This window comes from Filicampus tigris, chromosome 4 (genome assembly GCF_054856515.1).
Source record: "Filicampus tigris isolate MCC_2025a chromosome 4, RoL_Ftig_1.0, whole genome shotgun sequence".
NCBI lineage: Eukaryota > Metazoa > Chordata > Actinopteri > Syngnathiformes > Syngnathidae > Filicampus > Filicampus tigris.
The window spans coordinates 9,209,449-9,222,399 of record NC_141220.1 but is presented as its reverse complement, the minus strand read 5'-3'; the positions used below and the strand labels follow the sequence as shown (position 1 = coordinate 9,222,399).

Sequence of the window (12,951 nt, the reverse complement as noted above, 5' to 3'; positions counted from 1 at the left end):
ATTTTTACATTAAAATTTCTTAAGACCGGTCTTATCCTTTTCCTGTTGCATTACAAGCCAAACGATACCCATTCACCACCAAATTCACTTTTACTAGAGATGTGGCAAATTTCCAAATAGTGTGAGTGAGTAACTCGTAAATTTAGGCCCCGGGTGAGATTGAGCATGTGTTTACGTTGATACAGCAGACGCAACCTTTCACCACTGGCTACCACCCACATCCCTTTGGCACCTGCTTCATCAGAATTCAGGTCAGCAGTGGGAGTCACGGAATTGCTCTGGGAATGAATGGTAACGGGGTTGGGGATCAACGGAGGGGGGGGGGGGGGTCTCGTTTTTTTTTCTATCTCCTGACACCAAAGACCAATCTGCTGAGAACAATCTACCCTTTGTGCTGAAACCAAGAATCATAATTGAAGGTCAGTCATTGATTTTTTGTTAAACAAATACAACACTTCATGAATAGTAATACTTTTGCAGATGTTGTCTCCATGTTTGTCTTGAGTACAGACTTAAATGACACTTTAGCAAATGAAAAAAAAAATACATAAATGCAGAAGGCTTCATCTGAACAATAATCTAGACGTGGCAAAAAGCATTCAGATATACAGTAGCTGTTCATACCACAGTCATTCCACCAGAATTCAACATACTTACTCTATGGAGATACTGTAATCTAGGATGTGCGTTTTTTCCCACCAAGAAATATTGTTCATATGCCATGGTAGGAAAGCCGTGCTCCACATGCTTGTTGTAAGAAGACTTTTGAGCCATTTTAGATTTTAGGATGGAATGAACGAAAATATACAATAATATGAACCGTCAATGCTAAGAGAATACTTTTGATCTTCACAAAAAAATTACTTTTTTGCCCTACTTGCCTCACCCACCTTTCCTTCTCTCCTTCACAAATCCTCAATTAAGTGTGCAATGGGCCTCTGAGCAAGGTTTGTGTGCTTCTTTGTTCACTCTGGGTGCATCGGCAGGCATTAATGTTCCTCTGGAGCATGTAAATGGCCTTGAGCTGTGGGAGCAAAGAGCCGAGCTGCCACTTGTCTGCTCAGATGCGGGAGTGCTTCATCACTTGTGGACGTTTTCGGAAGCCAAAGGGTTCTCTTACATGAGAACTGCAGCAACGGGGACAATGACCACACTTGGAGGAGAGACCCCTGCGTCCATGTCTGCCCCCCACCGCCCTCCTGTGCCCACTTCTTTTCCGGAATAACCGCCTTTTTTACGCTCTCCCTCAGGAGCCTTTACCGTCACCCTTTATACCCCACCAATCCTCCCCCATCACCCTGCACCCCTCTTGCCCCACGATGCTTAACCAATCATCCTTCACCTCTTGCGCAGCCCCCCACCGCTCAGCCTATCACCATCCCCACAAGCCCAGCTGACGGAGCGTACTGTCTAGTTTGTTTACCTCACCCACTTGTGTAACGGAACACACAACAATCTCCTTCATTCCTGTTTGTCAGAACCCCCTTTCAGAACCGAAAGGGGTGAGAGGAGAAGGGGATGGAGGGCCCTGCAAAAACAAAAACGAAGGAAACAATTAAACCACCCCTCCTCCCCATGAACCCTGTGCTAGCGGTTTCCCAGCTCAATATTCTGTGAACTAACTTGGAGGCCTGTAAAGTGGCCCATTATTCTAGTAGGGATGGCGTGTTCCAAGAGCGCTCTGCTTCAATGGCTGATTAACACAGAGGGCTTTTTGTTTGTAGCTTTTGGCTCACTGCATTATACACTGCTTAATTAGGACTAGCATCTATCTATCTATCTATCTATCTATCTATCTATCTATCTATCTATCTATCTATCTATCTATCTATCTATCTATCTATCTATCTATCTATCTATCTATCTATCTACAGTATCTACCGTCCATTTGTCTACCCTCATTCTTGCTTTTAATCATTCTGATGAAGTTGGACAGCTAATAAGAAGACATAATTACTTTTTATCAATTGACAAAATAGCTTTTGCACTGTGAAGGATTGAATCCATCGTGACATCACAGAAAATCATGTTCATCACTTAGTAGTAGGATAATGGTCGGAAGGATTTTGTTGAATTTATGTTGTAAACTTTCTCTTCCACTGAAGGGGCTTTACCATCCCCTGAGTATGCTAAGGTGAATGCGTTCTTCGGATTTAACCAAGATGTGGATGAATGAAACAGGAAACTATGCTGAAAAATGCTTTTACATGGATACATGGAGGGTTCTATATTTATAGATAGCACAGGTGCAAGCCTCGTTTAACATGTTTGGGAATTTGGCAGACGGCTCTGTGCCATTCTGTGTGTTTTGGCGTATCGGAAACTTGCGCCAAGTGCATCTGACAATTTGGTGACTGCAAGCAGACTAAACTTTAGGTCCGAGCCTGGAAATCCAGACTCATCGCTGTACCAGCAATTGAGTCTGGTGGTTGGTCGAATCAAGCACATTTTTGCACCAATAGGTGAAGAGCGGATGTAACGTAAAAAAAAACTAAAAAAAAACACATCTTATTTTATGGTGCCATCAGCTGCTAGGTTTTAAATGACTGTACATGTTTCTGATCATTTAAAACTAAATTTAATGCTGAACAAACTATCGTCTCTCCTACGTGCCCTTTTGAATGTTGTCTGGAAGGACTTTTGCCTTACTATTCTTATCATCTTTATTAAATTTCTTAAATAACACCTTTGGCCGCGGCACAGCTTTTTTGGGGTCAGGTGGTATCACATATAAATGCGTACTATCGGGGTGGAAGACGGTCTCCAAGTGCCCATTCCACCGCGGTGATCTGTGATTGCCCAGGCAGCCACTTTGATTGGCTGTGAAGCAAGTCCGCAGTGTTCACACCTATAACACCTCAAACCACCAATTTCTAACTGGACTAAGATGCATGCATCTGTGTAAATAACAACACTTGGGGCCCTATTGTGATAGACTGGCGCTCTGCGTAAAAACGGGCATAACTTCATTTTTGTGCCAGCGCAAATCTGTTCTAGTGTGTTTGGGGCCTTGTTGTGCCTCTCTTGGTGTTCCGACACACGGAGTTGCCTCGCCCCCGACTCATCCGACAATTTGGAACAGAAAGTAACAACGGGTGCATCGTCATTCTCGTGCCGGGTCACTGGTCTAGTTCAGTGTTTGTGAATTTGGTAGATGCGCTACACCTCACTGGGCGTTACCTCCCCGCCCCCATCGCATCTCTGGTGATGTTAGACTTTATTTTAAATTAGTTAAAAGTAAGTCTATTGTGCAGCACATGTGATGTAACACGATTTTGGTGTCTTTGATCGAGGTGCAGGCAGACAAATTCAGCACTCCATAGGTGTGTGGTGATGTCACCGGATTTCATTCACAAATATGACACCTGCATGGGACAATCCTTTTGAATCATGGTAGAAATCAATTATTTGAATGAATTATAATAATTATCATCTTAAAAATACACCGCTGTCACCATTGGGAGGAGGGTGGTCAGACACCAACACACACTCAAGGGTGCAAGGCAGTCCTCAATTGCCCACGCTACATGCACGGGCAACAACATCATCCATCAAGGGATACCCCCGTTGCAGTTTACCTGCCAATGTCATGCACATACTCCGTCGAGACTATTTCTGTTCCTGCCATGTGAAGCACAGTTTACTCGGGTGTACCGGACTGATTTTAATGAGGATGAAGGATGCCACCACGGTTGATCAGGAAAAGGCTCATTCCATCCCACAACGGTGCAAACGCCTCGTTAAACCCAATTCTACCTGTACAAAGTCTAGCAAAGTACCAAAAGCGTTAGCTAAAACTGTATGTAAATATTTTGTGGGAGTATCCCACAAAAACTAGGGGTAGTGAAAAAAACATTGAATAAAAACACAAGGATGTAATATGATGGTCAACAAAAACATATTTTTCCATGTGAGTTCAAGAATTATACGGACTATGTTACTATAGAGAATGCTTAAAAATCATAAATAATACATCAAATTACTGCATGTGCTCAGTAAATGATACAGCCTTGGCTGGGGGCTATTATGAGCCTATGGAGTGAAGTCTCTGAGGAAACAGAACCAGCAGATGATTGAATATTATTTGGAAGGTGGTGGTGGATATTACATTAAATATGCTCATCGTGTTTTAAGTGACAGTTTGTCATCTTCAAACAAGGTGTGTGTGAGCTCCTTGGGGGTTCACCACAGTAATCGTGTGTGTATGCGTGTGTGCGCCTGTGTTTAATTGTCTGATGCGATGAGTTATGTATGTGTGTTTAGGAATGCCCTTTCTGTCAACATTGTGGGGTGGTGTAAGGAGAGCCTGGCATTGCTACTGCTGCTGGCGGTGCTCAGTCCCAACAGACTCCGGTGTTTAATTAGTGAGAACATCCAACCTCCTTAGTCTTCTTATTGGCAAATCCTGAACCAAGCTGAGACCCCGCAACCCTGCCTCGGAACTAGGACCGATGGAGATTTATGACAAGGGACGACTGTGCAGACAAAATAGTGTTCTTGTGTGTGACAGCCTGCAATTACATGTTAATGTGCAGGAAATGTGTGAGACAATCCGTGTAAAGGCATGTGATGTTTCTGTGTGTCTATTTTTACTAGTGGCAGGTGAGTCTATTGATGTATGAAATGTGATTTGCGCAGTAATGCCATTTCACAGGCGGAGCTAGCCAACACAGCTGTCAACTCTTTATGTAGCCAGCAGATTACCTGATAACAAAGACTCCCTCGATGAGACACTTCTAGTGATTGCTTTCATCTGATCACTAACGTCACGTAAATTCTCAACTCTCCATCCCTACTTTTACGAGCATCACACACCTTTTGCCCTTCCCCTTTATTAGTCCCTTTCCTCCATGCATGACTGCACATCTATCTTTATATGGCATTCCTGCCTGCCCCCTTCTACCATTCCCTCTGTCTACCCTACACCTCTCCCTCCTCAGTCATTCCCCTCTCAACTATGCGGAGGATAATATTGGTGCTGTAGTAGGGGGTGGGGCGGTCCTGCCTTACTAGCTGATTTAATGAGCTCCTGTGGGGAATCGGCCGAAGCCATCAGAAGCTGCGTGCTGCCATACAGTGCATCCAGATCTGTTTCACAGATGTTCCTTTTACTAATGATAGCAGAACTGCTTTGTATTTTGCAAGATCAGCCGCACAGCTATAAGAAAGGGATGAGGGATGAGGACGCCAGCAGTAGGTGTGGAAGCCCTCCACAGTGCAGAGAGAAAGTAACCATGAATATGGATGATCTTCTTTTCTCCATTGGCCTTTCATCTGTGCTGCAGTCGGAGATTGATCGCAGTTCAGATCTGGGAAACAAGACCGTTTTCGAGGAATATCCTGGAAAAAAATGGCCTCATATCAAAACCACAAAGGGGATTCTGATTCAACAACAGTCACAATAAAAGAGAGAGAAACAAATGCAAGGTGCAATCAAGGGATGTGCAGACAATAATTGGAAATCATTTAACTGTAGATGCACCAATGAAGAGGGCCATGGTTGGATTACATTTCAAACTCTAGTACCTCTGGTACTTCACGGAGATGAATGGAAATTATCCAATTCAGTCTATCCCAAACCCTCTCCAGCATAATAGGCCGTTAGCACGTAATTAGAGCTGAACTGGTCACTTCTGAGAGCCCTATACAGACTACAACACGAGCCCCAGGTTTCCCAGAGGCTCAGTCTATAATGACTGCCTCATTAGGAACACAAAGGGAAACAAAGAAATAACTTCGAGGATGCTGACAGGCAGAGAAATACTGATCAGTCATATGTCGCCAGGATGAGAGGCTGCCTGATTGGTGGATTGGATGGTAAAAATGGAATGAAAGTGAAGAAAATACAAAAACATTGTGGTGTAATGCTCAGTAATGATGAAATAGAAGTTAGTGTTGTTGATGTTCATTCACAGAGCTGGCATTGTGAGTATAACAGGAATACTATGTGTGTACAGTAAATCTGTGTGGATGTGGATGGACATTTGGATTTGCACTGTATGTACCCTAAATCTTTGGAATCGTTTGATTTCCTCAATAACGTTGGTCAGCTCCTGTAGAACTAGTTTGTCACTGACCATGGTACTGAATTCTTGCCCTATAGACAATCTGAGAAGAAAAGTCACAAGTGGAAGTTTGTCATGATGGTGAACTAGTACATACTGATTTGGCTTGTTTGCCACACAGTGAAGGATGCGCAGGCACTATGTTGATATGCTGATGAGGTGCTGTGTCCGTTATGTGACATCATAGCAGAGCAACAGAGTGTAATCAATAAAGGCAAGCATTACACGCTAAAAAAGACAACATCATCATTTTATGTTATTTCCGTTCAAACAAGCTTTGTAAAAGGAAAAAAAATGTTTTGCGTTCTTGCCATCGTCCCTTTGTCTTGTGACAGCGTCATCTCTCTGACCACCAATCAGTAGAGAATACAGTGAATACTGAAAATGCGTATTTGTAATTGTTGAACTCTAATCTAAAAGGTTCTATGCCCAGTGTCAAGGGCAAAAACAGACTAGTAACACATAATGGGGTCAAGGCTGCTTACAGAGTCATAGTCATCTTTACTGTTTGTAAAGTATCCAATGCTGTACTTTATATTTCACTGCAGCACTGCATCACTGTGTCTTATTTTTCCTCTGTACTATGTACAGGCTATAGGAGTGTTTCTTCATACTGTATATGTAGATGTATGTAAGTGTGTATATACATGGGTATAAGTGTATATGTATAAATACTGCGTATATTTACATAGGTTTGTTTCCGAATGTTTGCTGCTAATGTTGTACAATAATTCTATGTTTTGCTTTGAATGTTTTAAAGCACTTTGAGTTGCATTTTTATGTATGAAAAGTGCTATATAAATAAAATGTGATTGATTGATTGATTGACAATAACTACATTATGCCGCCGTCTCTGTGTGACCTATATCTATGCTGCTGTAACTGAAAATGTCCCCATTGTGGGATCAATAAAGGCCTTCTTCTTCTTCAAAATATATTTTTTTCTTTTTTTAACGAGCTTAGAATAGTTTAATTTCAAGTAAAAAAACATCTTACTTTGTACCTCATCATTTACATGAGTTACTAATTAACAGTTTGGGGGTAAATATGCAAAGTATACTGTATAGTAGCAACATTAGAAAGACTATCAGTGTGCGTTTACAGCATTGTAAATGCATTGTATAAGCACTACGCATGTATATACTGTATATATATATATATATATATATATATGTACTGTATATCGATCGTCGTCGTGGGCTTGTCGTGGTTAGGTGTGATTGTGAGTGTGTGTTTGTTTCTGTGTGGCCTGCGATTGACTGGCAACCAGTTCAGGGTGTACCCACTTTGATTCTCTGGCTTTTAACGCGGCGTGAATTGTGTGGTCCTCTGTGTGTTTTAATTTCATTTTATGTATTGTTTATTATGGTTTTTGTTTATTTTTGTTATATATTTATTTTATTTCTTTATATATTCATTGGTTCTGACATCACAAATATATACTATGTGCAGCACTTGGTAACAGCATTGTTTTTTAAATGTGCTATATAAATAAATTGGATTGGATTGGATGTGTAAATTTTATATTATGATCAAATGTGAGCTAACTGTGATTAATTTATGCAACAGAAAGATGTGTGCTCTTGGTTCGGGTTCAGTGAAAACTAAGCATTTTTTTAAGAAAAAACAAAATATACTGTGAATCCAAAAGGATGTCGAAAGTGTAGTTTTTTTTTTTTTTCTTAATTATACTAGAATTTAAGGCCTAGATGGACCAAACTGACGTTTGAGGTCGTGAAGAGTCGTAGCGCCTGAATGCGCCGTCTGATTGGTGTAGTGACCACCGTCGTAATGTCGTAACTCGTCAGGAAGTGTCTAGTGGGTGTTTACGCATGTTGAATCGGCGTCGCCATTCGTGACATTTGGTCACTCTTATTGGCTGTTAGCTAGCAAATCAACGCTCGGAGCACCAACGGGAAGTGACAAATGCGGAAAAACAGTGAGCACGCCTCCGCTGCCTTAATCTTCTTACAAGTACAAGAGCGAGGGTTGACAATTTAAGTATTTCACGATACTGTGTTGTGCCCTGCGACTGGCTGGCGACCAGTTCGGGGTGTAGTCTGCCTTCGCCCATTGACGGCTGGGATAGGCTCCAGCAACTCCCCGCGACCCTGTATAGGATAAGCGGTTTGGAAAATGACATGACATGACATGACGATACTGTGTCAAGAACGTGAGGGTTTACTTTAGGGCGGCATGGCTCAGTGGTAGAGTGGTCGTTTCCCAACCCGGAGGTTGTGGGATCGATCCCCGGCCATTGTGACCATGTTGTAGTATCCTTGAGCAAGATACTGAACCCCCAGTTGCTCCTGATGCTGCATCATCAGTAGGTAGATGAGGTACAGTGTAAAGCGCTTTGAGTACCCATGGTCGAAAAGCGCTCTATAAGTGACAGCCCATTTTCCATTTACTTTGCGTGGGAGTTCATCGTGAGCGAAGAATATAGCTGCATGCATTGTTTACGTTTTTATAATCCGCCCCCGGCCAATAGCTTTCCGTTGGATTTTTCTAATGATGAGAAATAATGACTACCGCCACCGATGGTATGGAGGGATATTACATCTCACGTATGCGCAGAAGGTACTTTAATGGCCATCGTCGCTGTCTGTCATTGCGGTGTATTTTTCCAGCTTGACGTGCCAACAGCCAACCCGACACCACAGGGTGTAAACGTCTGTCACTGTTGGCCAACGTCAGATTGGTCTATCTAGCTCAGGGGTGGCCAAGTCCGGTCCTCAAGAGCCACAATCCAGCCTGTTTTAGGTTCATCCCTGATGATTTGAATCAGGTGTGTTGCCGTAGGGATAAACCTAAAACAAGGTGGATTGTGGCTCTTGAGGACTGGACTTGGCCACCCTTGATCAAGGCCTGTATTGACAGCCATCAACATTAACAAAGTCATGAACAAATTAAAGCTAATTAAATTCGCATTGTCCTGCAAATTTCCTTTATTAATGAATAACAGTTTTATGCTTCATCAGAAGTGTTTATTTGTTTGTGTGTGTGGGGGTGTGTGCGTGTGTGTGTGTTAACTGCAATGTATGTGTTGTTCTGTACAAATATGTCCATGCACAACCGCAGTAAGCGGTTTAGAATGTAGATGGATGTATTGTGTGGCTTGACAAAAACAGTTAATCACTCATCACCACACATGGCAATGGTTGTGTATGCATTGCTGCATTACATGTCAGTGTGATGTGTGGACTATCAGCAATATGAACTATGCCAGCCTGGATCGCGGAGACTCCCCAATCAAAATTTCGCATTGTATGACTATTTATTAATCCACAAGAAGATGGTGGCATTCAATAAAGACGTTCGTTGTCACTGAAATAGGACGTGGGCTATAATCATGACGAAAGTGGTAACATATTGAAAGGCGAGGCTCACTCCCATTGGAGCGGCAAGTCACGGGCAAACTTTGCTATTTTATCCATTGGTAATTTTTAAACTATAAATATGGTCACATACTGTTCTAAAACACAATAAATGTGTACTGTACATAAATGTTTGATAGCGAACACCAAAGTAGATTTATTGCATGTGTGCTTTTTAGGCAGCAGCAGCTGTTGGTTGCCCTCGCTCGCTCTGCGTGTCCCTCCCTCTTGCCCTCTGCAAGATGATTGTCATTGGCCAGTTCTATTGTGGTTGGTTGAACGGAGCTTTGCAGGGTCACATGACTGACTGATGTCGTCCTCATTTTGATGTTAATATCTTGAACGTTCATGTATGGATTTCGATAGGATAAAGAATTATTTCCCAGCCCTGATCTTGCATATATATATATATATATATATATATATATATATATATATATATATATATATATATATATATATATATATATATGCAAGAAAAGAAAAAAAATATATATATACAGTGGTACCTCTACTTACGAACATCTCTTCATATGAAATTTTCAAGTTACGAAACGCCTCAACAGAAAAATATTGCCTCTTGTTACGAACAAAATTTCAGAATACGAAAGGTAAAAGTATGGGCTGCTACTGCTCCGGAGTTTCCTGAACGCAACATACACATAGCTGCTCTGCCATTGGCTATTACCTAGCATCTTCGTAGCATCCCATTGGCTAAGAGGAACCTCTACCGTATGTGTTTTTGTGTGTAGATAAACAGGTAGATAGATATATGTGGGCGGCACGGTAGTCGACTGGTTAGCACGTCCGCCTCACAGTTCAGAGGTCATGGGTTCGATCCCGGCTCCGGCCTCCCTGTGTGGAATTTGCATGTTCTCCCCGTGCCTGCGTGGGTTTTCTCCGGATACTCCGTTTTCCTCCCACATTCCAAAAACATGCATGGTAAGTTGATTGGACTCTCTAAATTGCCCCGAGGTGTGATTGTGAGTGCGGATGTTTGTTTGTCTCTGTGTGCCCTGCGATTGGCTGGCAACCAATTCAGGGTGTCCCCCGCCTACTGCCCTAAGACTGCTGGGATAGGCTCCAAGCAGGCCCGCGACCCTTGTGAGAATAAGCAGTATAGATAATGGATGGATGGATAGATATATGTGATAGATATGTCTATGCAGCGTCCTCGTCATTCGCCCCACGGGCCATGAGGTGTTTCAGTAGTTTTACGTGAATTAGAAACAAAGAAAAGAAGAAAATCGTTTTTTTTCGTCCACACAAACAAAGCAAGGGATAATAGAGAGGTATGAAAAAGGGATGTGTTTGGTTGATCTCGCCAAAGTATATGACCGTAATGTATCGACAGACGCCACGTTATTAAATCAGTACTTTACAAAACGCGAAACTACTTCTGAGAGAGAACATGAACCAAAGAGGGCAAAAAGCGATGAGGACAGCAATTAAAAGGTAAACGACCATAATATTTATTCTTTACTCTATTCTTTGTTTTTTACACAACTCTCATTTATTGTGCAATAATCTAATTGTAGCATGTTTGTATTTGTTACATGTTTTGATGCATTTTTATGCTTTATAAAACATTTATGTCTGAATATTGGGGGGTTTGGAACGGATTAGGGCATTTACATGTCAAAACACGGCTCTACATACAAAATTTTCTACTACTTCTATGAAATTTCTTCCAGAACCAATTAATTTCATAAGTAGAGGTACTACTGTATATTATGTGCTGACTGAAAGGGCTCACACCTGCAGGCGGAATGAACTGGATTTCATAATTATAACCACTTTTCCTCATGTTTACTGGAAAAGCCATCTTTGAGAAGAAAGTGTCATTAAAAGTCATAATGACAAAGCCTCTCTTTCTTCAGATGTTAGAATTGATCTTCCACTTCCTATGCACTGCACAAGCCAAAGTGTTTGCTGAGGGCTTCATTTTTGTTTTTCACAGCTCCTAGGCAGCCAGAATGCGCGAGCCCATTTCTTCCCACTACATAACAAAGTAGCTGTGAGGCCCAGTGGGGCCAGATATATCCGGAGCCTGGCCCAGCTCCAGTTGTCTTTACCTCACATTATATTGTGATGGTCCAGTCATGAGAACGGGCGTTGGGCCCCAGAGACACCAGTGGGAAATGTGTATTCTCATTTAGATCTTCCTCGGTGTGCTTGCTTTTCAGAAGCACAATTGAAAAGAAACCAACACACTCACACAACTTAACTTTCATGCAAACACATTAGTTAGTTATGCCATCAAAGCTGCACTGTCTGTATCTTGTAGTGGATTTTGCGATATAAGCACGATCACAGACACATTTGCAATCTAATTAACTGCTTATCTGCTTATCTTTTCACATGAATGCAGTATTCTCATTTCTGTGCCATCACGTTATGCTGTACCCCATCCTGAGTTTCTCGTCCTGGTGGTGTATGCTCATGTTTGTGTGCCGTGTGTAATTGTGGGGCTGGGAGCGTCCTCCTTCCCATTCATCCCCTTCTCTCTAAGCTGCAAAGTGTTGCCAGGACAACCCCTTGTGGTTCTGGCTGCATCGCAGCAGCCCTCAAAGCCAGAACTCAGGGAACCTCCACGCACTGGGAAGGCAGCATAAAATCGGGATAATGGCCGTCGATTACGGTTCACAATGAACCGCGGCTTCTGAGAGATTCATTCATCTTGGCAAAAAAAAAAAAAAAAAAAAAAAAGAGGTTGTGGAGGAAAAGAAAGAGAAAGGAGCGTCTTGATCCTACCGCTGCTCTCCCACGGTGGGCACAGGCATGACATCAGTGGCCTGAAAGAACCAGCGTGCCCGTTGCCCTCCCCTCTCGCTATATTCTTATATTCCAATTTGAACCCCGCCCCCCTTCCCCTGTTTTTTTCTCACCCCTGCCAGTTTGGATGCAGTGCTTGGCCGGGCAACTTGGGGCCACTTCCACTGTTTGCTTGTGAAACAAAGCCCCTCAAAAGGAAGAGAGAGGAAACAGAGCGCTTCACATGGTACCAGCCAAGAGCAGGGATGGCCGCCTCCGCCTGCCCCTCTCAGGCCCCTCTTTGGCTGAGACGGGGGTGGTGGGATCGCAGCAACCCCTTTCCTCCAGAGTGTCTCCCTGTAACCCCTTCCTCTCTGTACCCCCAACTCTTATATAAAAATGCCACGTTACCCTGAGAGAGCCTTTTAAATAGGTATGACATGTCAAGGGATTAAGGATGAGTGATTTCTCATGACACAACCTTCGCCAACAAGGATGACATTCCACCAGCTTTTGTTGCGAAGCCGGCCATTTGTTTGAAGGGGAAATAGCTTTCCAACACATTTCCCTAATTAGAATAATGTGATACTGCTGAATGCTATGCAAAGTCCCATGCTGCTGGGAGACGAGGAAAAATCAGCTTGACTCCATCCTCACATGAATCACGATGGTCATTTGTGCTATTGGGCTGAAGTGTAGCTTTTTTTTTTTGCTGAGATTTACAAAGACATAACATGGACGGTTTACCTTCAAGT

The 12,951-nt window shown here is 42.6% G+C and overlaps 1 protein-coding gene across 1 annotated transcript in view; it reads left to right on the top strand.

The window, feature by feature from the left end:
• LOC147148406 (excitatory amino acid transporter 2-like) overlaps positions 1-12,951 on the top strand; it is a 41,159-nt gene that overhangs the window by 4,156 nt on the left and 24,052 nt on the right. The window lies entirely within an intron of this gene.